Source organism: Alligator mississippiensis, chromosome 10, assembly GCF_030867095.1.
Source record: "Alligator mississippiensis isolate rAllMis1 chromosome 10, rAllMis1, whole genome shotgun sequence".
NCBI classification, from domain to species: domain Eukaryota; kingdom Metazoa; phylum Chordata; order Crocodylia; family Alligatoridae; genus Alligator; species Alligator mississippiensis.
Genome location: NC_081833.1, coordinates 11762319 through 11789247, shown reverse-complemented (window position 1 = coordinate 11789247; position 26929 = coordinate 11762319). Strand labels below are relative to the sequence as shown.

General features: G+C 44.5%; 1 long non-coding RNA gene across 5 annotated transcripts in view; it reads left to right on the top strand.

Annotated features, from left to right (window-relative positions):
* The first annotated feature begins 3275 nt into the window (after positions 1 to 3275).
* Positions 3276 to 26929, top strand: part of LOC132243516 (uncharacterized) — a 140927-nt gene continuing 117273 nt past the window's right edge. The window contains exons 1-5 of one of the 5 annotated variants that reach the window (XR_009455128.1): positions 3276 to 3583; positions 16748 to 16877; positions 17304 to 17414; positions 17925 to 18066; positions 20097 to 22980. This is a non-coding gene — a long non-coding RNA (uncharacterized LOC132243516). Of the gene's footprint in view, positions 3584 to 7910; positions 8118 to 16040; positions 16419 to 16747; positions 16878 to 17303; positions 17415 to 17924; positions 18067 to 20096; positions 22981 to 26929 lie in introns of those variants that run through there. The other 4 variants (XR_009455124.1, XR_009455126.1, XR_009455127.1 and 1 more) reach the window with 4 other exon arrangements.

Below are 26929 nucleotides of genomic sequence, written 5' to 3'. Positions count from 1 at the left end.
CATTCCACTGTGCAAAGGAATTGCAGTCAGTAATATGCAGAAGGGGTAGTGATTTGCTGGGCCATGTATCAGGGCATCTGGGACCAACTCTGATTACACACATAAACGCACCCCTGTGTGATTGTGACTTCACTGAAGTTTACTCTGGGTTTTTTACTAGCGTAAGTGAAATCTAAACGAAGTCTGTGGTTTCCGTTCTCAAGTCTCTTGTTGCTGGCTTGTAATGTGGCCCTGAAGAAATCACTCCACCCCTCCACTCCTCACTTACTCCATCTGTGCATTGGGGATAACAGCGCCCACCTACGGTTTTGATATATGATATGTCATGTCTCTGAGCATGTTGGTTCTTCGCCAAGGATAAAACTCTGTGAGCTCCCTTTTCTGTTAGATAACCCTGGTATAGATGTAGGTGCCTAGTTCACTCAGCTGTCAGTGGTGAGTCCTTGGTTTAAGGCAGAGGGGTGCTAATTATGAACCAGGGGAGTAACCTCCATTTGGAGATACTGGAGCATCCTTTCTGAAATAGTATAGATCATCTGTCTTGCTTGCTGTTAATTGATTGGAGAAGGACACTGAAGTCCTTGATGGTCTCTGGAAAGTATCTGGCAGATCTTTCCTGCTAATCTGGGTTCCTTGGAGGGTCTGTACCTACAAGTCACACAGTATGCAAACATTTCTCCCCACCCCCACCTCCCAGTTCCTGGAGGGAATTAGTAAATGGAATCCGAAGGCTCATGGTGCCCCCTCCTGTTACTGGCTGGGAAAAGTATTTTGTATCTCCAGCAAGGAGGAAGGGAAAGGCACACCTCATCCTGTGCAAACAAGCAACTCTGGTTTGGAAAAAAATAAGTTGGGCAGGATATGGGGAGGCCCTGGGTTGTTGCCCCAGGCACCTTCCCACGTAGCACGCTGACTTGGGAGCAGTGGGCTCTGTTCTATTAAACATTGTGCTGTCATTGATTTTCTTGCTGTTGTCCACTTGGATGACTCTCTCAGGGTGTATCAAGTCATCTCAGTGGTTTCTGGGCATGTGCTTGGGGTACTGGCAAAGTCAAAGGGGCTAATTGCCATATGGGTAAACATGGATGGCTTTTGTCCTTCAGCACAATCCATTGTGATATTATGTGTCTGTGTCATTATACGCACAAAGTCCAAGTGTGCCATATTGCAATTAAGTGTCAAGGCTCACAAACAGGGACCTACTAAATTCTCAATTTCGTGGATTCCACAAAAACTGGTGTTGCCCATAAAATCCAGGCAATGCCCACGAAATCAGTGGGAAAACACCTCCAAAAATTTACAGAAAAGAAAATGCTGGCTCCTTAGAAGGAGCAGCAGTCCTCAGTTTGCTGTGGCATCCTGGGAGGGCAGGGAAGGGGGGAAGAGGGTGCTGCCCACTCGAACGGCTGTGGGCAAGATGACTGCCATTCCCACCCCTGGCTGCTGAATGGCTGCAAGGGCTGCCTGTCATATGGCCCTGCCTCTCTCCACCAATTGGCACTGGGGGCAGGTCCTTCTGACAGGTAGACTCCACAATCAATCAGCAGTAAGGGGCAGGGTCACTGGGGCCCTTTGGCCAATCAGAGGCATGGGGGTGGAACCTGCCTCACTCTGCCTGTGAAATGGCTGCCTGGGCTTGCTTTCTGCCTGAAAAATTGGGGCCCCCACAAATTAAGTAGGTCCTTACTCATTAAATATGAGAAGTTGCAAACCTCTCAAATTGCCTTTGAACGTCCAAATCTAACCTAGCTTGTGGTAAAAAAAATGTCCTGTTGTTAAAGCTGTGTTTTTTCATGAGCGAATCAATTGCAAAAAAACCCAACCAAACCAGCAACATGTTCCCCCCCAGCACACACGAAGCCTGTGATATATTATAAAGATAGAGAACCCGGCAGTGGTGAAGCTGGCACAATCTGGTGCATAGACAGTCTCTTGTTTTTCATTGGGGTTTTTTTCCCTTCTCTGCTTCTTTTTTCCTCTATAGTACCTCTGCCTTGATTTTTGTCTTTAACACTGCCTGTTTATAAATATTTGTAAAGTAACTGGAAAAAAAGAATGCTAAGTACCTCGTTAGTAGGGCTATGCAAAATTTCATTGAGTGTTTTGTTTCAAAGCTGTTTCAATGCATTTCAAGCTGGAAACAAGTGAAATCGAAACAAAGCAAAAAGATTTGAAAGCTTCAAAGCGAAATGAGGGCACTCGAAACGTTTAGAAAGTTTCGAAACGTTTTGAAGCAGCCTGGTGGCGGGAGGCAGGGGAGAGCCAGGGCTGTGCTCCGAGCAGCTCCCTAAATTCTCCACACTGAACTAGACTTCAGTTGAGTTGCCTCTGAAGCAAAACTCCACTTCCAGACCTCTCCTGGACTTTGACAATCGGCTACAAGTAGGGTTAAAAATCAAAACCTAAATGCAGATCTGAATTTCAAAGAGACGTCAAAGTCTTTGCCATGAAAATAACCCAAAGTCCAGATGCAAACAAACATACAAATGTTTCTGCAGGTGGGAAGCTGAACCCGAGTCCAAATTTTACCCCTCAGTTTTTTAACAAAATCACTCAGCGAGGCAGAAGAGTAAATTAACTGAGGTTACAAAAAGAAATGTGTAACAGGCAATAGGCAACTAGACTGAGCTGCACATTTATCATTTGCTTTACACAAGTATTTTTATTTCTATAAGAAACACTAAGGGACCTCCATTCCTTTCTTAATGAGATCTGCACAGTGATGGAAAAATGCAGAGGGGTATGTGATTAAGCAGGGGAGCAACCTGCTTCCCCATCCAGTTGGCTCTTTATAGATGTGGAACTAGCTAGCAAGTCTCTACTTGGTACCATGGATCCCTCTAGCAATAGCTGGTGTCTTACTCCACCAAATATCCCTTAGCTAATTGTCATTGGCATATCTCTATGCTCCTGTTGGCTTTTCATATTCTAACCTGGCATCCTTTCAGCCATAGCCAGAACAACGGCCTGAGCTCAAGGTGATTATAAAACACACCTGTAGCAGAACGGTAGTGCTGACCTTCACTTTGGAGGGGTGCAAATAGTTATACAAAACACTACAGAGTTGGGGGTTGGGGTCCAGGTCTCTCTTGTGAAAGCCTTACTTTCAAGAAAATGCTTTGACTCTTATGCCTTTATTGAGGTGGATAAAATATCTGCATTAAGAAGGAAAAAAAATTCTGCAATGATTCTGGTGCTTCTGTTTTTTTTCTTATCATGGGACATCCTTTGAAATCATCCGTGCTTGACCAGTCCTCAATTCTCTACCCCTTTTCACACAGCTTTATCATACTCCTCTGAGAGCCTGACAGCCAATTAGGAGATCCACTACCTTTCACTCTTGCTGAATTCTCTTGCTCTGCAGTGCTGACTCAACACACAATTACCTGGGCCCTTCTGATTATGGAGCTCAGTGGGGCAGAAATCAGAAAAGCAGCTGGAAATCCTTGCTGACAGTGGAATGGATGATGGGATGCAGGTGTTCTTGCTTGCTGGGTAGAACGAGCCCAAGTCCCTTCTGTTTCTCTAAGTCCTTTTCCAGCGCAGCTTATTGCAAGAGACATATAGCATTACCATTGGGCAGGTAAGTAGAAAAGTAATAAGAAATATACCGTGTGTAGGCACACCGTGAACACTGACCAATTTAATATTTTAAAGAGGGATTTTAACAATGTGGGGAAGATAGAAATAAAAGAAGCCTAAAGCAATTTCTTTCTCTTGCTGTATGTTCAATTCCCATTTCTATTATTGAGGATTTAATTTTGATAAAGAGCTCTCTCCATCAAACTTCTACGGTTCCCTTTGTTTGAGTGATATGAAGTTATAATCTTTAGGGCAAAGTACTTTATTACACTAGACTATTGTGATACTTCAGCATGTAACAAATGTGTGGTTCATAGGTGCTTTATGGCACAGTTGATTTGGATATAAGTATGTGGGTATATGAAAGATTAATCATCAATAGGCTTTGGATGGTTTTCACCACTCGGGTGATATGAAGCAATTATGCGTTTGCTGAAACAGAAACAGACTTTGAAGGCAAACTTTCTAGGTACAGCCTTATACTGGGTAACTGCCATGCTTCTTTCTGAGGCTGTTGGTGATGCCACTCATTAGAGAAACTGCAGTCAGCCTGTAAAATATACAGCTACCTTTGCATAGATATATCCAGTTGAAAAGTGCAAGCATGTTCCCTGCCTCCTGACATGCATACAGAGCTAAAAACAGCACAGTTGCAATTCTACTATGAGACTTGCAGGACTGGCCAATATTCAGGGCTTTTCTGCCGTAATGGAGGCATGCTCTCTGCACTGATTTGCAGCATAGCTACTTGGCCTACCTTTTTAAAGCGCGCAAGTATTACCACCAAAGGAGCCTTGCTCTACACTGCCCCTGACGTGAAGCAGTTCTTCTAAGGGACAGTCCAGCCCGTAATGCTTTCCTATATCGAAGCATTTACAGTTTGAATGCTTAGCTATGAAATTATAAGGTGGTCTCTGCATGGAAGCATAATCTGCTAATGAGTGTTTGTTATGAATTCCCGAATGGCCCTAATCTACAAGGGGTGCAAGTTGAGCTGACTGAGATGTTTTTGACCACATGGTTTTCTATCAGAAAGCAATGCTTTGTTTAAAATGCAAATGTTTCACAGGAGACCATCTATTTCAGTGGAGTTTTGGACAGAAAATGTTCCAAACTGTTTCCAGAATGAAATGAAATATTTGTTTCAACTTCCTTACTACATTTGGACTGTTATGACGTTTTGACCTTGAGAGGATATTTCAGTGATGTAGTTATTTGTTTTGGAGTAACTATATTTTGGGATATCTGTTCTGTGAAATTTTTTGAGACTTCAGCTTTTGGAAGAAGGCCCTCTCTTTTTAACATCAGAATTTTTTGTGGGCTAGATCTGCATCTGCAACAGCTCCAGTTCAGGCAGTTTTGGCCTTTCAGTTCAGGATGTAGTAGCTTATGCTTTTAGCAGTGGTGACATTCAGTTCAAGCCCAGTTGATCAACATTTACGTTTATACACTTGCTCTGGGAGTGGTGGTGGTGGGGCTCTTTAATTAGAGTGGATCCGAGAGCTGCTTTAATTAAAGCGCCCAGAGCATCTTGTGTATCAGCGTCCTCATGCTGAAAAATGGTGGCGGGGTCGTTTTAACTAAAGCTCGTCAAATAAGCTTCAGTTAAAGAGCCGCCGCCTCCATTTTTCAGTGTGGGGACACCGATACATCAGACGCCAGAGTCTGCTGGAGCGCAGTAATTACCACGCTCCAACAGACTCAATTAATCGAATCTGCTCTGACGTGCTGTAATTACAGTGCGTCAGAGCAGCCTCACGCCACATGTATAGGTGCCCTGTGGTGCTATCAGAGAACTTTTGGTTTAGGAATTGTATGAACTGACAAATTCTGGCACTTGGTCCCAATCTTTGCTCATCCAAAACCTTTCATCAAACTCAGTGTTTAGATAACTCCTATAGACTGGTGTTGTCTCTAGCTTTTAAGGCAGGTGAAGTGGAAAATGATGGGTGCATTTTTGCAAAGGTCTTAAGAGCTCCGAGAAGAGCTGCAGCTGCAGTGACACCCACATAGCTGGTGGACATTCGCATGATGCTGCCTGTTGCATTACTGCAGACTGTAGAAACTCCAGCCAACTGTCTGTTGTCCTGGTTGGTGGATGTACACTTAGCCAGAGACCTGGCTGAGTCAGGTATGGAAACTCACCCTCCTGACTCCAGCAGACAGTGCTACAATTTGCACTAGCTATGGGTTTGGCCTGCGGTGTGTTACTATTTTGGGGAAGTCCCCATTGACTGTTATGCCTTAACATAATGGAATCAGTGGAATAGCTTGTATTTTGGTGTCTGAGATCCAGCAGTGACAGACTGGAAGGAACAGGTGGAACACCCTTACATTTTATTGGGTCACTAACCTACAATAACTGTGAATAGGAAGAGGTGCATTGACTTACCTGCTTTACATTGGGTTTCCTTAACAATGGGCAATACCCAAAGGACACGACACTCCTTGGAGCCCAAGTAGGCGCACACACGGATTTCATTTCATGGCAGTGTTTTGATAAACCTCAAATGGAATTCAGAGCTATTATGGTTTAAATAAGCCCAGCTGGAAAACGAGCATGGTCTTGCACTGTCGATAAAACAAAGCAGTCTCCTCTGTGCTGTGACAAGGCTTGCAAACAGATACACTGAGAACCTCTTTGCTAATATTAAACTGATATGGTCATTTTTATTCTCAAAAGGAGGCCGGTTATGAGATTTAAAAAGACCCATATATCATGCTGCCTCATTAATTTTCCATTTGGGCTCAGCTGTCAGAAGGATGCCATATTAAACTGCTGCCTGGAGTAGTCTACAGTGGCAGAGAAATGATGTTTGATACCCCTTGCAATTCACACAGTCCATATAAAAGGTCTCATTGATTTGCCGTCCCTATTATTTTCTGTCAGAGAACCCTACATGGCCTAATAGCACCTCTCCAAAACCTTGAAGGCCTATTTGAAGTTTCCATGGTGACAAAATAACCCATAATATTTCCTGACTACTTCAGTAAATGAAGGACACAACTGGGCCTTTGAAGAATAATAGATTTTTTTTTTAAAGAAAAGACACACTTGTGAGCTAAAAACGGGAGAAAAAAAGGATGAAAAAGATATTGCAAGGAAGAGATTTGGCTTGTAGCTCAAAAGGCTTTGTGTCAGCAAGTGCAGGAGGCACACTTGTTGGAAAATAGACCTTAAACCACCTGGTACCAAAATAAGCGAGCTACAGCCTTTGTGGCAGCTGGGATGCGGTAGCCATCTCTGTAATTGCTTTTACAACAGCAGTGCTACCTAATATTGAATTGGGTGACACGGAAAGATAGGCCCCACAAGAAAAAGCTTATTCTGGAAACATTTCCTTCCAGAAAAATGTCAGCACGGTGCTCTATGCTCCCTAGGAATTTTCCAACAAAATCAGAGGAATATATCTCCCCGTTGTGTTCTCCCATCTTAGTGAGAGACCTGGGTCTCCATAGCATAGCAACATTGTTTGTCCAGAGGGCTCTCGTGAAGGCATGTGTTGTGTGACTTCTTCAGGATGGTGCTGAACAAATGGCGCATCTTCTGGAAATGAACTTCCAGTACTTCCTTCAATGCTTCATCTTACTTTTGTATTTAGTCTGGAAGCTCTTTAGGGCAGAGACCATTACTTACTGTGCGCAAGTGCAGTGGAGCCATCATCCCAGCTGCATCCTCTAGGCATAAGTGCAATATGATATGCAGAGATGACCTGGGCCGGGTGCGGGCCTGGGGCAAATCAGCCTGTGCAGGGCCCTGCCCCCGGGCATGAGGAAGCCGGCAGCAGATTTGGCAGCAAGGGGGGGTGCCAAGCGGCTGGCCATGCCGGATTCAGTGGCGGATCTGGCGGTGGTGCCGAGTGGCCGGATGTGAAGTTGGCAGCAGTGTGGAGTTGCCGTGGCTGCTCCGTCTGCCCAAAGTGTGGGCTGGGGCGGTTACCCCGATTGCCCCCCCCCCCCGGGACAGCCCTAATGATATGCATGACTATTTAAAATGTGCTTTTTGCCTTGGAAAAATACCTCACAAGCAGTGTTCACAGCATGCTGCAAAGACAAAACTTTACACTAGGCAGAAGTCCAAGCAAAAAATTTTAATGAGAAGAGGGAACATTAAAAAGAAAAAAGTGCAACCCCCGTCCCCCTGCTCCCAACAAACCGTGATTTTTGGGCTTCATCAGTTAGAAGGGCCGGTTGGGCAAATACCAGGGAGTTCTACTTGGTTTTGTTAGGTAAACAGTTAAACCTCTGAACTGCGCAGGCCCCAGCGGGTTGGGTTATTGAGCTGGAAAATTAATGAGACATGACATTCTCATGAGATTCCAGCGTTTCCTGCTTCTGGGCAGGCCAGAGGAAAGGCCCGGTTCCTGTATTGCAGCTCACGACCCTGGATGAAATGAGAACGTTCAGGGAGACTGAAAATATAAATTTCATGTTGGACTCCCGAAATTCATAGACGGCTCTGCGACGCCTTTTACAGCCGTTCCTCCGGAGTGGCCCAGTCCTGCGCCAGAAAGAACCAAGGCCTGGTACAACCGGTAATTGCCACTTCCTCTGTGTTCTGGTGTTTGCTCAGCTTTTATGGCTATTGGCCTGAGCTCAAATTAACAGTGTAGTTTTATTTAAAAAGCCATGTGCACGACTGGCACCTTGCTTAATAGAGGGCTCCATTGAGGCAGCAATAATATGCCTCAGCATTAATAAAAAAAAGACAGCAGAGAGAAAGGAAGGAGGAACTAAGCCAGCAACGGCCTATAACCACGTTCTCTAAGATGAGCTACCGAGGGGTTGATGGCAAACTCTTGCATGGTCCCTCTCTTCTTGCATGTGAATAGCTTTGGCAGGGATGATTAAAGTCTCTGCTGCTTCCCCTCTAATGCGAACAAAGCCCTTTAGAGCCACATTCAAGCTTCCTTTTAGTGCAGTGTTTGGTTTCCTTTGGGACTGACCTTTTACTGCCCACAGCCCACCTCCATCCTGTTAGAATGCCTGCAGAGAGTTACTAAGTTAAACATAATAAATCCCAACGATAAATGATTACACAGGGCTTTTCACTAACAATCTTCTGTGGGGATATCAAGCTTGATAGAAGCATAAATCATCTAAAGAACATCTGCCTAATGAGGGGTAACCTGGAACTGCTTCTCTGAGCCTAAGTGTACCAGGGAAAAAAAGCAGTGCAAGCAATTGAACTGTTTCCATTCCTGCCTACTGGGTGTGAGCTGGACTTCTGTGCATGGCTGCAAGCAGACCTCGGCCAGGCATCGTGCCCTAACATGGTGGCATTCCTTGTTCCCTCGTGCACATGTGGATCCGCTTGCTGCGCATGAGAGAATTGTGGGCTTAGTGTTGTGCACAGATGGAAAATGAGTAGGTACCAAGATCTTAGTCAAGGAGCAGGGCGGGCAGCCCACCCTCACCCCAGGCACAGATCTGGGGGGTCATGCTCCCCCATGCTTGCCTGGGAGTGCATGCAGCAGCGGGAGCTGCCCTCCCCCTATCCCTACGGCCCCTGAAACAAGCCAGTTGCTGCTACATCCCATGCCCCACCCCACCTCAGCTGGGCAGCACCTGTTGGCGCCCCTTTGCTTCAGTGTCCGGAGTGGTCACCCCCCCCTTGTCCCCTCCTTGCTATGGCACTGGGCTAGGGAAAGCCACTGACATCTGATGTCAGGGGGAAGGTACAAGGTTGCCTGAGCACCAGGAAGAGCTGAACAAAAGCTGTTACCCCAAGAGCCTGAACAGCCAAAGTGGAAGGCCAGGTTTGCCCTGCTGGGGGATTTGAGCAAAGGAATCTGGTAAATGCAGAAGTTGGAAGCCTGCCCAAGCTGAAATTTCTTAGGTGATGGCTTTTTTGTATAACTCCTCTCTCCTCCATTCACAGCTTTGGGTCTTCAGTAGCTCTCATGGCATGTATGTGTTCCTGTTGCTCTTCACAGCTAAGCTAAAGTACAGCTATAACTGGCTTTGGTTCAAGGAAAGGGGAATTGTTTCAGCATTGGGCATCATTCCAAGGGACTGAAAGGATCAGTTGATTGGTAATGCGATATGGAGTTTTTTCCTTTAAATTTCTGGTTCATATGCAGTCCCAGATAGTAGTGATTTAAACAGCAGTACTCTTTGGTAGTTGCTCCAGTGATTTAGCAGCAATAAATTGGTGGATTCAGTCCAGTTCTTGGTGGCAAGTATCCATATTGCAGCTGGTACTCACTAGCCCCTGCCGATATGCTCAGCAGACTTGGGCTTAGAACAGGAGCAGGAGAATTCTTGGAGCAAAGTTATTTTTGCCACAGGCAGGTGGTTGCAAGACCTTAGGAGACCATCCAGCAATTCATCATTCACCTCCATAAATAAATAAAGAGTTATAGAAAGCATAGCTTGCCTTGTCACCTTTATGTCGAGGTTACTGCTGCGTGTTACTTCTCTCAGTGACTTAAGAGATGGCTCATGGGCTCTGACTGTTGTGATTAGAAGTGAGACCATGAGGTCAATACTAGTTCAGGTCTTTGCTTGTGTTGTTAAGGATGAAGTCAGTAGGAAGTAAATATTATTGACTGCTGTTTTCAGACAAAAATCAAGATTCATTGAGGTGAAGCTGAGGTCAAGAGAAGTTCTTGGAAAGGAGGCAGCTGATAAATCCTAACCCTAAATAAACAATATTTATATTACAGTTGGTTTTAATGGTTGAATCTTGTTTACACTTAAAGGAAAAAAAAATAACTTGATATTAAAGCTGTTAGGATATTCAAGTAGGCCACCATATCATTTAAAGAACATTATGATCAAGTCAGTGACTGAGAGGAAGTATCAGTTTTTAGGACCAATCATCCCATTTCTTAATGTGTAGAGAGCGATAGTTAACCATGTTAGTCTGAAGTCAGGCAGGAGAGGTTAGGACAGATGCTACGCATAGACTGTTGCCTATGAAAGTTCATGCATCTCTGAGTTAGTCTCTTGGAGCCATCCTGCTCTGCCTTCCATCTAAAATCTTAGTGAGTTATAGGTCTTCAACCTACTCTCATTGAAGTAAGTAGGATTTTGTTCTTGCTTTCAATGCATGCAGATTATCTTCATATTTTAGTAAATGCCTGGTGGTCCCAATCAAGGACCTGAATCCCTTTATGTGAGGTGCTCTACAGGTAGAAAGCCAAAAGATATTCCCTGCCCCAAGGAATTTGCAATCCCATAAAAAGGATTAGTCTCAGTGGGCGCATCTACTCATGCATTACGGTGTTTTTCCTAATATGCATTAAATTTAGTACCTCTGGGTGTTTATACACATGCACTGGGAGTGGGGTGGGGGCACTTTAATTAGAGCATTCTGAGAGCCACTCTAATTAAAGCAGTCTGAGAGCCACTCTAATTAAAGCACTGGGAGAGTCTAGTGTATCAGTGTCCTCGTGCTTTAAAATGGTGGTGGGGGCACATTATCTAAAGCTCATTGAATGAGCTTTAGTTAAAGCACCCCCACTGCCATTTTGAAGTACAGGGACGCTGATACACGAGATGCAGAATGCTGCAGGAGCACAGTAATTGCCACATATCAGCAGACTTGATTAATTGAGTCTGCTCTGACGAGCTGGAATTGCAGCGTGTCAGAGCAGCCTCCCTGCTCGTGTACAGGCACCCTCCGATGTGAGGCACGAAACAAATGCACATTAGGGTGCTTTACTGTGCAGTAACAAATGCGCACATTTTTTTACTCCTTAACAAAAACACGAAAGTCTTCTTAAGTGACCGGGGGGCTGGGGGGGGAATGAAACAAAGGGATTTTTAACAAGTATGAAACAATTATCCGGAACAACAAAATAGAAAAGCAATTTGCACAACAGTGTAAATATGGAAGAATAGAGTTTTCCTTGAGTTTGTTTGTTTGGTCTGTGGAATTAAACGGATGGAAAAAAGAGAGGTGCATATACCCAATCTAGCCTTTCCGCCTTGAGTTTTTCCCTGCCTCTGACAAAGAGCATGCACATGGGGAGGGGACTGAGGGGTACAGGTTATAGCTTTGCTAGCAGACTACCCGAGCATGCCACCTTTAAGCATCACTTTGTCGCCTTCATGGGCAGTAGCCTATTTTGCTATGTGTTAGCATAAAAGCACAGTTTTTTTCACACTTTGATGCGCAGTAAAATGGGCTACCGCATATTAAAGCGTACATGTAGATGCACCCAGTGAGACCTGAGGGACTGCTTGTGTCCCTCAAGAGTTTAGGATGGTCTTTTTACAGCAGATATTTGCTTGCAGCGTGTCTTCTCAGTGAAGTCACCAGCCTGTTAGTACTACAGAGTCAAAAATGATGATGACAATGAGCACTTTACATCATGTTTTTAACGGTGTCAGAAGAACAGGCTGTGTCCTTATTCCATGCCTCAAGCCCTTGTCAAATTTTGTTACTATGGTTCTGGATTTGTAGTGACGGCTTAACATTTGGAAGGAACAGGGATTATGCCTCGGGTACAAGGCTGAGTATTTAGCACTGTTTCTTGGGATAAGATAAGACTTGTATTTTAGAAGTCTCTGGTGACTCACATCCTAGTTGCTGGTGACTTTTGAGTGCCATCTTGACGGGATGATTATATATAAAAGGAGTATTTAGAGCATCCAAGTCTTCTCTTTTGAGAATCAGTCTACCTTACGAAGTCGTAAAATAGGGCATCCAAAAACTGAAGTGACCTACATGAATATGAAAACTTCAGCCTTTGCTCTCAGGTTTAGACCAATTTTAATCTGTTTTCCAGCTGACTGTGGGCATGTCTACACGTGCGTTAATGCACCTTTTCTAATGCACACTAAATTTAGTACTTCCAATGTAAAGTACTAAATTAATGTGAATTAGGCTGTGCTTATGCACAGTAGTGCATTTGCACACTTATTTAGTGACACTTCACGTGCAATAGACTATTTTACTGCGCTTTAGCATAATGTCATCATTTGTATGTCACGTTTTAATGTTCAGTAAAGTAGTCTAGTGTGCTTTAAAGTGCACGTGTGGATGTGCCCTGTGAGATGTACTTGGTTGGAGGTATGGCTTAGCCTTTGAGGAAGGGACAGATGTGGAAGAGTATTGCTTGGAGCAAGGTACTTGGCAGGTATGAGTCTTATAACACAAGAACTGCATCTTTCTCCTATAGTTTAATGGGAGGCTGTAAATTAGATTTCAATATACTTGGTGATTGGATTATAAATTATTTAGGACAGTGTTCCCTTTTTGATATATGTGTGTGTGCAACACCCAGCTCCGTGTGGCCTTGGTTAGCCACTGAAACATATATACACTGTGTCCATACAAATAATCAAGGATATGGGGCTGGTATACGTTTGGTGTAATTTCCCTGAAGTCACTGAAGTGATGTTAGCTTACTCTGGTATTCTAACCCAAGCTCCATTTTCCACTGGAATTTCTTGCATGGAAGCCAGTTATAGCTGTAGTTGAAGTGCAGGATTTTCTAAGGCATTCAGTTTTGCCAAGCTTCATTCCTGTTGAAGTCAGTGGAGTTTTACCCATTACTTGATACAGACAGAAAGCCAAATAGTTTCGATTCAATTAGAGTGCTGCCTTAATATTGAGGTCTTTTTCTTCTCTTGGGTAAATAAGTCTTGCTCTACTGAAATGAGTGGAGTGATATTTATTGGCATTGGCTGAGGGCCTGCTCCTAAATCACCATGCTTTAGTAGTCCAAATAGAAGTGTGTTAAAAACAAAACTATTTCTCTGTAAAGGCAACACAAATTATATCTTTCAATCACAGAGCCTCACCCCCATGGTCCCCTTTTGAGAAGAAATCGCCAAAGATATTCAGCCATCCATTAAAAAGTTTCATATCTATTGAAAGTCCACCTTTCTAGACTTAATAGCTGGAGGTAAGACAAAGAATTTAAATGTCCCGTATGCTCAAAGTGTGACAAGTATCTCTCTGAGATTGCATTTCCAGACAAGGAATGATATTGTAAATCCCCTTTCCTTTACCTATTGAGTTACTGATCATGCAGACACATTATCAATAGTCACTGAAGGCAGGGTGATGAAAGCAATAAGAATCATAGAATTACAGAGAATCAGTGCTGGAAGGGATCTCCAGAGGTCTTCTAAAGAAATATTTCTGATTGCCTAGTGCCAGGGCTCCCACAGCATGATGGCTAACCCCTCAGGGAGTTGAGAAGAGGAATTCATGATCTGATGTAGAGCAGAGAAGTGCATTTTTTTGCGTGTGTCAGTCATGTTGAGTCCAAGGCTACAGAGCGCCTAAAAGAGTAGCCAGAGCAGCTCTGCTTCTAAGTATGTACAAGGACAGTATTCCCCCAAGATGATTCATACTTTCATGGCAGACTTCATCTGAATTAAGGTTGGGGATGAAGAACACATTGCATTTGACTAGTTTTCAGCTGGTGAAGGCAGGGCACAGAGCCATTTTTAGACTGGTGAATGATTCATTGCCTTTTCTTTACCTGCTGGGAGTAGGTTTTTGGCTTTTCACTCTCCCTTTGTGCCCCACTCCCTTCCAGAATACCGGTAAGTACATTTTGGGAGTTTGAGGTGCCACAGGAGCTTTGACTTTGTGTTGGTGGCATGAGATTTGTACCTGAAAAAGGTGGAATCTGGCCAGCCTTTGTTATGCCATTCACGCTATGAAATCTAAATGGGTAAATAAGGGCCTATTTCTCCTTCTAGTTACCTCAGTGAAAACCAAAACCAATTTCACTGGAGCCATTGCAAGCAGTATGAGGCCTCTTGTAATTAGTGGAAAGCTCCAAGGAAGGGTAAGGGTGTGTGTGTATATATACATGCGTTAATGCATGTGTGCATACATGCAAAATGCAAGTGTGTGCTCTCTCTCTCTCTCTCTCTCTATATATATATATGTATATAGAGCACACACTTGCTCATCTAGAAGCCCAAGGATTTCTTTGTATCACTAAATCCCAGCATGCTCGTGTGTGAATAAACTCTTAAATGTTCTCCTTCACAGACTAACTTCACGATGCTTGTTATAGCTGTATCCACACTAGTTTACATCTTGCTGATGCTGGAGCTGGTATTTTCCACAAGCTCTTTCCTTGGCTTTTTGACCACCATTTTCTAAATGGGTCCAGATGAAAGGGAGGGCAGTGTGCATAACCTGTATGAAACAAAAGATGTTGGGGGCAGAATTAGTCGAGTCATTATTGACTCCAAGATGAACATGAGCCGCCAATGCCAGACCACAGCCAGCAAGGCCAGCCATACCTTGTCATGCATCCTAAGGTGCATCTCAAGCTGGTCCAGAGAGGTGATACTCCCCCACTATGTGACTTTAGTCAGGCCGCAGTTGGAGTACTGCGTCCAGTACTGGGCACCGCACTTTAAAAAGGATGTGGCCAGCCTGGAGAGGGTTCAGAGGAGGGCCACCCGCTTGGTGAGAGGGCAGCAGGACAGGCCCTACGAGGAGAGACTGAGGGACCTGAACCTGTTCAGCCTCAGCAAGAGGAGGCTGAGGCGGGACCTGGTGGCTGCCTACAAACTCATCAGGGGAGATCAACAGCAAATAGGCAGAGCCCTTTTCTCCCCAGCACCACCTGGGGTGATGAGGACCAATGGTCATAAGCTGATGGAGAATAGGTTTAGATTAGAGATCAGAAGGCAATATTTTACAGTTAGGGTGGCCAAAATCTGGAACCAACTTCTGAGGGAAGTGGTCCTCGCCCCTACCTTGGGCAAAGTCAAGAGGAGGTTGGATGATCACCTGTCTGGGGTCTTGTGAACCCAGTATTCATTCCTGCCTGTGGCAGGGGGTCAGGCTAGATGATCTGTTCAGGTCCCTCCTGACCCTAGCTACTGTGAAACATGGGCCGGATTGAGCCCACAGCGGACTCCATTTTCCAGCAACTTCTGCTCATGTCACTGCGGCTAGTTTCCATGGGGACCCCAGCAGTGGTGGGTCTATGACAGCATGGGGTCAGGGTTTCCATGGAGATTGGCCCAAGCAGAGCTGGCAGGGTGTGCAGCTGGGTGGGGAGCTGCTCCAGGGCCAGGATCTTTTGGCAGTGTCAGCATGGTCCAGTGCTGGGGCAGACTTATAATCTGCTGCCCACGTGCCCTGGGCAGGGGCATGCAGACAGTGGGTCATGGCTCTGCCCCAGCTCTGGACCATGCTGTCACCACCACAAAATCCCAGCCCCAGCCCTGGAGCATCTCCCCGCCCAGCCAGTGCTGCTAGGGCCAGTCTCCATGGAAACCCTGGCCCTGCAGTGTCATGGCCTTCCTACTGCTGAGGTCTCCATGGAAACTGGCTGCAGCAACGTGGGCAGGGGCTGCTGGGAAATGGAGTCTGGCTGCCAGCTGGATCCACCATTTTGCCCACCTCTCTGCTAGGCTCTTCAGCCACCTGCAGTTTAGGGGGAATAGTAGGAGACCTGGGGGAATTAAAGGCAAGGGAGAATGCTGGGTGGGGGCTTGAAGGAGACGGCATGTATCTTAGAATAAGGGGCACAATGAGGGACAGTTTCCCTGTTACTTCCAATCTCCCTGGTGTACTTCATGGAGGTGCACACTGGAGCACTGGTAAAGGTGGCCATGACTGTGCAGTCTGGGTTCTGGGCTGGTGGCAGATCCCTCCCCAAGGCTAGAAGGATCGATCCGTAGTGGGGGCTTCAGCTCTGGTCAACCTCTGATGTATTTCAGGGCTTGGTGGAAAGCACGTACATCTTCATTTCTCACTCGGAGATCAGACTGGCTTATGCTGCTTGTCACACAGAGGATTGGTGGGAAACCATTTTGGGATGTTATGATGGGTCCCTCTCTTCCAGCCAGCCTTCTGACCCCTTCCCTCTCATGGGAAACATGAACTATGGCAACTCTTGGTGAGAGACAAATTTCTGCAACATTCCTAACTTTCTTAGGAACCTATGTACTGTATCAATCTAAGGTGACCCAGCTCCTTGACTTCTTATGCAATCTCCTAGCTGTCCCTTTACCTCCTGTAGAAAGGTCAAAGATAATAAAAACACTGTTCCCCCCCCCACATACTTTAGTTTTGAAATAAATCTCCTGTCTGCCTGTTTCTGAAGGCACAGATGACTTAAGCCAAATTGCATTTTGAGCCGTTATCCTCACACTTCTGTTTTATTTATGCTGTCGTGTCTTGTGGTAACACTTTGTGAAATATTTATTTGCTCCTGTTCTCTTGCAGCTCAGCTCAAGATTCATGAGGCTCCTGCATTACATCACAATTCCAGGCAGCTGCATTATATCAAGAAAGGAGAAAATAAAGACCCTGATCTGTGTTTTACATTATAACGATATACTGCATATTGCTATAGGTAATGCTTTTCAATACACAGATGTTCTGTTTGCATATATCAGGGGCTCTGAGCATATTATAGTAATTAAATATGCAAACAATAAAGAACACATTATTGCACAGACACAAGAAACTAACATGTCTCCTAGAAAGCCTTCCCACCTTGCCATTCCCTGACAGATTTCAAGGGAATGTAGGCACCTGGTAGCATGTCCAGAAAGTCACTGAAATTCCTTAAATGGCAGAGCAGCAGGGAGAAATCCCAGATCGTGGTGTTGGATAGACTAGAGGCTCTGAACCCCTGACACCATCTTGCTAAGGCTTTGGCAAAACCTTGGCTCAACAAAGCCTCAGATAGCAGGCCTTTTCCCCCTTAATCTCCCCTTAGTTTAACAGGGTCTCAGCTTCTAACCAGGTTCCCCTGTTTCTTCTTCCTTCCTGGAAGGTGACCGGGCTCAGTTGGACTGCCAAAAATATAATGAGCTGGGAGTTTCAAGGCCCTTGCATGTGACACCTGGAAGGTAAATCAAGTGACATGTCTTCCAAGAAGACGGAGGTTTGTAAAAAGGTTCCATACCGAGGGGACAATTAAATGGTGCACATACTGAAGTCATCAACTAGGTTACACCTACATGGATCTCTGGTTACTGTCTAATTGGGTTCTATAGTCATTTAGTGTATCACATGGGTAAATAACATGTGACTATTATCACACTTTGAACATGTACTCTTGTGCACTTTCCTTCTGCCAGCCAGTTTAATCAGCCAGCTAACAATGGCGCTCTCATTTTATATTCACTGGGTGTGTCTACATGTCGCCATGGTTTAGTACTTCTTATTGGGAGTACTAAAGCATGGCGCAGTTTAGGTGGTTACTGTGCTGTGTGACTAGTGCACGGTTAGATTTTGCCACTATAACCAGGTAGCACATTGCAATAGCGATGTAGCTGGTGATCACGTATAAGATCCGCATGATCTCTAGGTAGCGTGCTGTACAGTGACGTAGCACATTGCTACATTGCCATAGGGCGACATGTAGACATGCCCACTGTGACATCTCTTAAAGGTGGTGACGGGAGCTGATTAGAAACTTGCCTGACCGGAAGAAGAACTCTATATAATCCCTGAGCCACCCTGCCACCACCCCCCAGGAGCTTAAAAGTAATGCTCGAGTTTGTCCTCATCAGCCAAAAGAAACACAAGAACAGGTAACCTCTAACTGGTGGTTCTGATACAGTCTAATGCAACTCTTGAAAGGTCAATATAATCATTTGGAATTGTACCCCAGAGTGAATAAGGAGCATATGTAATCTTTGGAATAATAGTCCAGCAGTCTAGCCCTGGGAGCCATGAAGGGAGGCCAACAGAACAACAGGCCTCCCAAACTGACATAACCAATTCTGTTGGCTTGGGAACAGAGGAGAGTTACCTGGGGAAGAGAGAGAGGCTTGTTTATTCAGGCAGGTGGCCTTTATTTTATGTTAAGCAAAGAGAGGGTTTTGTGTGTCTGCCAGAGGGCTTAAGTGTTTTATTAAGATGCACTGGTGGTTTTGCTTTGAGCCCTCCAGGCCTTCTCAGGGAACCAGTAGCCCAGGAGGAACTGAGGGTGAGACCCAAGGGTCCTTGAGCCCAGAGGAGGGGCTGTAGCCAGAGGTGCCAAGGGTGGGGAGCCTGGCGAACCCAACTGGCCAAGGAGGGGTCAAAGAGAGGGGTTCAGGAGTGGTCAAAGTTCCAGGAAAGGCCACTGTAGAGACTGAGCCCAGGGAACAAGTCAGGCCAAGGAGCCTGGGGTCTCAATTGACCTGAGAGCAGGGTCAGAGACAGGAGGGGCTAAAGGCTAAGGAGGGATCACAGTCAGGGACTGCCAGAGGAGAGGAGCATGGAGATCTCAGCTGGCCCTGGAGAGGGACCATGGTTAGAGATGGATAGGGTCCAGGACCCACAGATAGGGAGGCTGGAGTCTAGAAGCCAAGTCCAGTACTGTGGGCCTAGGCTAAAAGGCCCAATAAAAGCGTAAGGGGAAGAGGCTGATAAGGCCAAGACCCCTATGAAGTGAATAATGGTACAATAACATCTGTAAGGGATGGGGGGTGGCACAGGGGAAGACAGAGCCACACAATAAGCCCTTAAAGCTACAAGTGCTCTGCAGAGGCACAGCCGGGCTGAGAGAGCCTATTAAGCTTGAAGGCCGAATCTAGACTAGTGGAGTCGAGTAGGGATTTGATTGTGACTTGTGACTAAGGCTCACGGGCAGCCTTCCTTTCTTAATCTCCAATAAGAATAAGGCATGGAAGGCGAGTAATCAGGGGTGGGCTCATTAGAGATTGAGCCAGGCAGGAGCTGCATGGCCACCAGGGTGCATCATGACTGTCTTGCGGCTTGGACCTGCCAGAGAAAGGTTGTATGTCAGAAGAAATGGCTAGTTGAGCAAGACTTTTAAAAAGTGGTTTCCTTGAGGGAAGTGGGTGTATTTTCTTTGCCTCTCAAGAAGGCAGAGATATTTGTCTGTTCTTGACTGTAGTGATCCAAGAAGAACAAAAATCTCACTCAGATCATAGCTTATCCATAAAGCTTCTCTCTCCCCCCCAGTGCAAATAGAGTTTTTCTTGGATCAAAAATGAGGAAAGAGAGGCTGCCTTTGTTGAACCAAGATGCATTCTGGCCTCTTTATTCTTTAAGGGATATAGGTAAGGATGTGGTATGTGAGCAGGGAGGATCAAAGGTTCCTGCAAGAGAAAATCTGACTGAGCATTTAAACCTCAGTTCAGATTTTCATAACAACAATATGCTGCTTACGACCATAGGTTATGCCATTTGTTTGGTCAGGCCAACAGTAATCAATAGTCCATATAGTCAGATGGTCCTTTGGTGGCCAGGACAGAATGACCAGGTGACTCTCATTTCATTTCCTAATTGACAAGCTTATCCACGTGATCAAAAATAATGGTCATTGACAGTGGACTGTCTGCACCTCAAGAAGCAGTCTTCTGCGGTGCTCTGCCTGCACACTTTGGGAAGATTTTATTATTGTTGTCTGGGCTTGCTTGTCAATGTGACACCTTCCAGATGAGCCTAAATCCAATTATGAAGGAAAAAAAAATTAGGCAGGAAAATACCTGCTGCTGTTGCCACTTCTTGCAGAATTTCCCCAACAAGCTGTTTCTGGTGTTGGCTTTTAAGTGACATTTACTGTGTAAATGACACTGACATTTTGATGAGATCTCGGCTTTTTGCACAGGGTTGCTGATTTCTCCTGAGGTTCCCTTGGAACGAGCCCACAAGTGAAAGGCTGTGACTGTTGTAAAAGGCACACCTCTCTACAGTCTGCTGGACAGAAGAACATGCCTAGAGTGGAAGGGGCCATGAGCTTGTCTTCATTGTATTGCATCCAGGGGGACACTACTAAGGAGTAGTTGGTGTCTGTGTTTCCATAGCAGGTCACAGTGACCCAAGGCCTTAGTCTGAGCCTCCTTTGACTCTCTTGCCCACCTTGCATCCACAGAGGGACAAGCACAATCCAGTAGGTAGCCAAGGACCAGACTTTTATACAGGCTGAGCCTTTAGTGAGAAAAAGAAGTAATATTGTGCAAAACAATTCAATAACCATGACATCAAATTGCTCCTTAAAGGGACAGGGACTTGCACCTAACAAATCAATTGTTTCACTGGGTGTTTGCTGTGGAGCTGGAACTGTCATCCCCAGAGTTCCTAAAATTTTAGGCAATAAAGCAGCACTGGTAGCTCTAAGGAGAGAGTTTGTAAGGCACAAGTGAGAGTTAGTGGCCTACTTCCCATTGACTTTCATCAAGAATTGGCTGCCTTGCTGCTCATTGCGCCTTCAGAAATCTCCCTTTAGTCTGTGTAATCTCTTTAACCCCCTTTTAATTAGCTTGTCTTCCTGGAATGAGGAACCAAGAAGCTGTGTTGAAGGATTACTGCTGTATCTAACAGCTGCTAGGATAGACCAGTTCATATTAGCAGAGCACAACTTTGGTGAGAGGCACCAGACTGAGATAAGCATTGAATCAGACCCATGTGTTTGGTTCAAGTACTGGTCCATGTACAGGCATGAAGTTATTAACTATCCTGTCCCTTCTTGCGCACACTGTCCCAGAGCAGCATGTGCTTATTATACAGTGGTGCAGTAAACTTATGCACTAGAAAACTTGTGGAAGGTGAATGCTCAAGGGGCATGATCACAGTGAAAATCAGTTGTCTCAAATTCAGATGAATATCCATAAAACATGTAGTTGGACGAATGTGAATGTGTCCAAATGGTGGTGTTTGGAGGTATAACGGCCCATCTGTAGTCGCGGACCCTTACAATTCCAAGGACACTGTTCACAGGTAGAGACTTTTGAATAAGCATGATGAGTTCTCTATTGAAATGCAGTGTGCAAAAAGAGTGACATTTTAAAACGTAAGGACCTCATTGGACAAGAAACCTGCTCAGCTAAGAATAGGCTTGGCTAAGTGAAATCTGAACTTCACTGTCTGTATCTTGCCTGACTTGAACCTTTGAAAGATGATGTTGCTTTTAAAGTGACACCTATACATTATAACACTTCTTTGAGTTCAACATGTATACAGTAAAGGCCTTGGGTCATGTTAATGCCTGAGGTAACTTCATTGTCCTCAAGGAAATGATGTCACATGGATTTGGCAGATGTATGCCCCATGCTACCTTGCTGTTACCTACAAAGAATCCCTCGTTGCAATATTAAGCTCAATACCTCTTCCGATAACAAGTCAGCTTCTCAAGGGCAGAGCCAGCCTTAATGAATTCATCTTTGTGGGGCATGTTGTGATTCACAGGTGGAAGGTGCCATAGATCTTCAACACACTAATTAATAATACCAAAAAATGAATGAATCTCAAACCCTGGCAGCAGCCTCTAACCCACATTCTGCCAGCTTGGACTGGTCACCCCTAGATTCTCCTGGGAGGAAAAAAGATTACTTGCCTCCTCTATTTCAGTGAGTCCTTAAAACATCACCACATCCTAAGAACACTAGCTGAAAAAACAGCTGCCTTTTCTGCCTGATGAGGTTAATAATAACTTTGAATGCATATGTACAGCATTAGCTTTCATGGTAACATGCATAATTCAAATCCCCCAAAGAACAGTAGAGCTTTGAGGAAGCAAACTTCCTTAATGTACTGGGCAAGGATCCAGCTTTTACCAGCTGTTGAGGGTTGATGTACAATTTTTGGTTAAGTGAATAATTTATCATGGATATTATCTGTAGTGTATCACATCCCAACAGTTTGTAGGCCTGTGCATATGGCTTTTGAGATGCCAGAACACTGCCATATGCTTCATGGCCCATTACCACTTCAGACTCCCTTAAGATGTTTTTCCCCATGTTAAGCATGTTAGAAGCACAGTGTTTAGTGGGAATGCTAGCTCTGTGCAAAGGTAGGTGGACGTTTTTAGAGGACTTTTATGTTGGCTACATGTATAGTGATGCTTACTGCTCTTAAATAAACTATCTGGTTGTCTCAAGACTTGGGTTATAAATTGTAAGGAGCACCTGCCCAACACTCAGCCCCAAATACCACTCATTATGCAGATGACCCTGTTGTGGACTTGATTATAGTGTCTACGCAAATCAAAGCTCCTTTAATCAGTCTGTTGAGCAGGTAGTACCCCATGCACTTAGAGGACAGGGAACAGAAGTGGGACACTTCAACAACCTCATGAAACATGTGGAACATTGTGTCTCATATTCCAGGTGGGCTTGTCCTATTTCTTACAAAGAAATAAAGTTGTCAAGGATGCTGCAAAGCTTCTTGGCAGTGTTTTATTTGAACAAAACACATCTCTCTTGTGGCTTCTTTATCTTCCGATGTCAAGTCTGTATTATAATGGTACACTCTGTGGAGCCTCACTACTCTGCTGTGGGAAAATTGGGGTGAACTCCTGCCTTGGTTTTTTCTGAACACAATACAAAATATATCTGCACAATTCATCTTGGAAGGAGGCTTCTGTTTTGTTGGCATGTGGCTAAATGAGAGGGCAACATGTATGTCCCATTGAAGGTACAAGCTTCCCAGTTTAGAGCAGAGACCACAGGGGCAGCTTTTTCAAGGGAGCTAGGCACTTAAAACTCTGTAAAACTCTAGCCCTTAGCCCTACCATGTTGACACTAAGAGTCCTGTGTTCGCTGATCAGCTACTTTAGTGAAAGAAATAAAATGCATATCTTACTGTTTGTAAAGTTGAATGCTTGTATGAGGTACGGTTGAATGCATAAGAAGTGGTTGAATGAAGATCACCGACAGCACCTGCTTAGTCAGCCGTAATTATAGTGGCATATAACTTATAAGGACCACAGTTGCCATTTTGCTAGACAACAGAGTGACCCGGACACTGTCTAAATTGGTCCTAAACAGGTTTGTAATGCTATTGTTGAATAGCCACCCCACTTCACAATGGGGCTGGCTGCATGTCAGTGGTGAATGAAGCAGTTCTTGCATATGTAAAAAGTGTCTAAAATGTATTGGGATGCTTCGGATTGAAAGTTGTTTCTAGAAATGGAAACTGGGTGAATTATTCATAATTTACCATTTATTCAACGACTATCATATTTTTCTCCTGTCTCAAACTGTTTGTGAATAGATAATGGCTTTATCAAATGAATCTATTAACTCCCCAGTCATTGTTATGAATAATTAGTTTTTGTAGCTTGTTTCTTGCAAGTAGGCAATAGCTAGCCTGGCCAAATAAGATGCGCATATTCTGGGATATGGTATATATCTGTTTTCCTGACTGGATGAACATATAAGTCTGTATTCTATGTGAATCTCTTTATTTACAAATCCAGCTTTTCCCTGAGAAGAGTTGCTTAAAAAAATCATTGTGTCTACAAACTTTTTTGTCTGTAAACTTATGCACTAGAAAACTTGTGGAAAGTGAATGCTCAAGGGGCATGACAACACTGAAAATCAGTTGTCTCAAGTTCAGATGAATATCCATAAAACATGTAGTTATTTATCTGTAGTACATACCTGGCCCATATTCTTCTACAGTAAGAGTCTTGTCCCTTATGCACTTTCAAAAGAGAGAGAAGATAGCATGATTCATACGTGCCAGTTGTGACTGGCCCAAAGTCAGCCAGGGAAAAACACTTGAAGGCTTTGCAATGGACTAGATTGTTACAGCTCGTATTTGGCTATATGGAGACAGTAAGGTTTCAAGCTCAGATTACAACTTCAAATGAAGTGGTAGGTATCCAAGCAGGCAAGCTAGGAACTCAATTTTTTGGGCTCTTCCAAGTGGCTCATGGAGCCTGGAAGCCCATGTATCTGTATATGGTAGATGAAGGTCTGGGAGGGTCCTGTTGGGTTTTACTATATCAAAACTGTTCCCCGAACCAGTGGGGCAATACCTTTGTCTGATCAGCTGGTGGCCTTCCCTGCCTCAAGACCACTGAGAAAACAAAGCATTCTTGGGAATGAATGTAATGTTAACAAATGAATGCATATGCAGCCGGGTATTAATTGGCCTTGAAAGAGGATTGTGTTGTTTTGCTTCAGCAACTAAGCGGACTTCTTAAAGAAATGGACAGTTCAGTTCTCCCATGTTTTGGGTAGGGAGTAAGGAGCAGTTACAATGGACTTTGTATGTCGGAAGTTACAGTGAAGTTATCCGTTCTTCTTTTCACAGTCTGGACTAAACCCAGTTTTCCAGTCTAAACTTGTGCTATGGTTTTCTTCCGTTGTGTACTGGTCCATACATCCTCTGAAAGATTGTCATAGTGGTGCTGGCACCCCTGATCTGGGTGTTCCTGGATGCTGCTTCTCTTCATAAACTCCTGTCTTCAGTTTTGCCCCTCTTCTCCCAATATAAACCTTGCCTGAGCTTTCTCCATCCCCAGATCCTATTTCCTGATGCTCCCCTAAGCTCTTTATCCTCTTTGTACCTTACCTCTGCATCAATCCAGCTCCTTGACATGCCCCTAACTGCACTGCATATTCCAATTTCCTTCCCTTTGCTTCCTTATTCTTCAGAAAAAAATAATTCCTGTTGTTTCTCTAATCCATGATGGCCCTTCTATGTTTTCCCTTCAATCTCCAGTGCATCCCATGCCCAGCTTGAACCTTTTGTTCCTTCACTCCCCAGAGGAGGCTTCCTGCTGTCTATCCACTTAGAATGACCATAGTGGATGACGGCCAAAGCCTGATTTGTCTATCTTAAAAGCTTATTGCCTATTAGTATTTGGGAGCGCTTAGTGGATTTTTCTGCCCGTGTCCCTGTTCATGGAGACTGGGAACTCTGCCATTTTGTGCGTGGAGCATTGATAACTTGCATCTGACCTGACGGATTGGCAAATAGAAGAGACTTGTTATTTTTATATCCCATTAGAGAGAGAAGAAATGCTAACACTTCACATCCTCCAACCAGCCCTTGGTCATCTGGAAGGAGATGGCCTTGCCTGGATTTGTGGAAGAGTAGAACAAGTTTTGTTCTTGAGCTTGTACTACCTGCTTATAAGGTGCCCTTTGCTGTATCCTGGTGCCTCCCAAGTATCTATCTTCACAACATCCTTACTGCAACATATGAAAGCAGTTTCCCTCCTTTTACAAATGTGAAATAGAAAATGAAGTTATTTGTCCAAGGTGGCACAGCAAACCAATATCAGAGCTGGAAACTGGAGACAGAACTCTTCCCAGTCCTAGCAGTTGTACGACAACGACAGCCCTTCCCCTCGAGACACAGCTCTCTTGACCATTTGGAGGGATAGGAAGGGGATGGGAGTTTGTAATGTAAAGACAGATCCATTTTTTGCAATTGGCAGCCACAATCCCATAGTCCAAACTGCCTCAAACTCTTGGGTGCTTGAAATCCAGGCCTGGGTTTGCATTTGATATCTGTAGCCCATCTGTACTCTTCCTAAGCATGTTCTGGAGAATCTGCACCTTGTGGCAAAGGATTTGGTAATGTTTTTCAATGAGTCATTTCTAATCTGCCCCTCCACCCCATGACTTCAAAAATGTCTTGTTCAAGTGTTTAAGCTTAGTGTTTAGCCAATAAGAAAGGACAAAAAATAAGGGGTGGGGTGGGGTGATGTCATTTTTTAGCTTCTCTGAAGGTATTTAACCAAGCAGGGGCTAAAACTAACATCAAAGCAAAAACTTCTTTTCAGAAGATCAAATGCTGAGCTGAGTCGAGAGCAAAACTATTCTCGTTTTCATATAGACAGAACTTGTCATACATTTTCTCCATAAACATTATGCCCAGGATATTCATGCAGAACCAAGACATTAAACTAAGATGTAAAATGAAGCCTGGGTGTTCATTCTTTGAAGCAGCTGACATAACAGAGTGGAAAATCAATCCATTCAATGGAAAGACCAAGTTTGCCATCTAGTGGTTTCAAGTAGCACGTTCAGGATGAGGCATCATGCGAATCCTTTAGGACATTTTTTACAGGCTATGACTCTATGTTCAAAACAAGAGCAAGTTTCATGACCCCACTTCCCACAAGTACTGGTTCCCCTCCCTTGTAACGCTAAGGAAACAGCTGTACCCCTGCTGGCTTAAGAAGTTGGTTTAGGTTTTACTCCGTTCTTGGCAAGTGCTAGCGCTAGGGTTAAGCTTAACGACTTCATTTTAGTTTCAGTAAGTTCATAAATATATGGAACTGATTTGGGGCATGTAGATGAATGAATATAAGTTCCATAATATTAGGCCAGAGCAGTGTCCACACTTCCTTTTCTCTTGACAGTTTGTTTTAGGAAATGCATGCAAGTACCTTGACTCCGCAGTATCTTTTGGCACTGACTTCTGTGCTCCTGTTGTACATCGTGGGCCTTACTTTCTGTTGTGCCACACCACGTGGTAGCACGCCTGTAAGCAGCGAACAAAAGTTTCAGGGCAATAGAAACTCAAGGCTATCCATATAACAGATGGCTTTTTCTGATTAAGAATGCAATCAGTCATTTGGCAGAAAATTAACCTCTTGCTGCTTGAATGAGCAGCTGAAGTGAGAGTGTCTCTTTAATTTGAGTGTTTCGTGACCTACTTAGGATGGATGGGGAACTGCTCTCTTGGTCTTGAGCCAGAGGG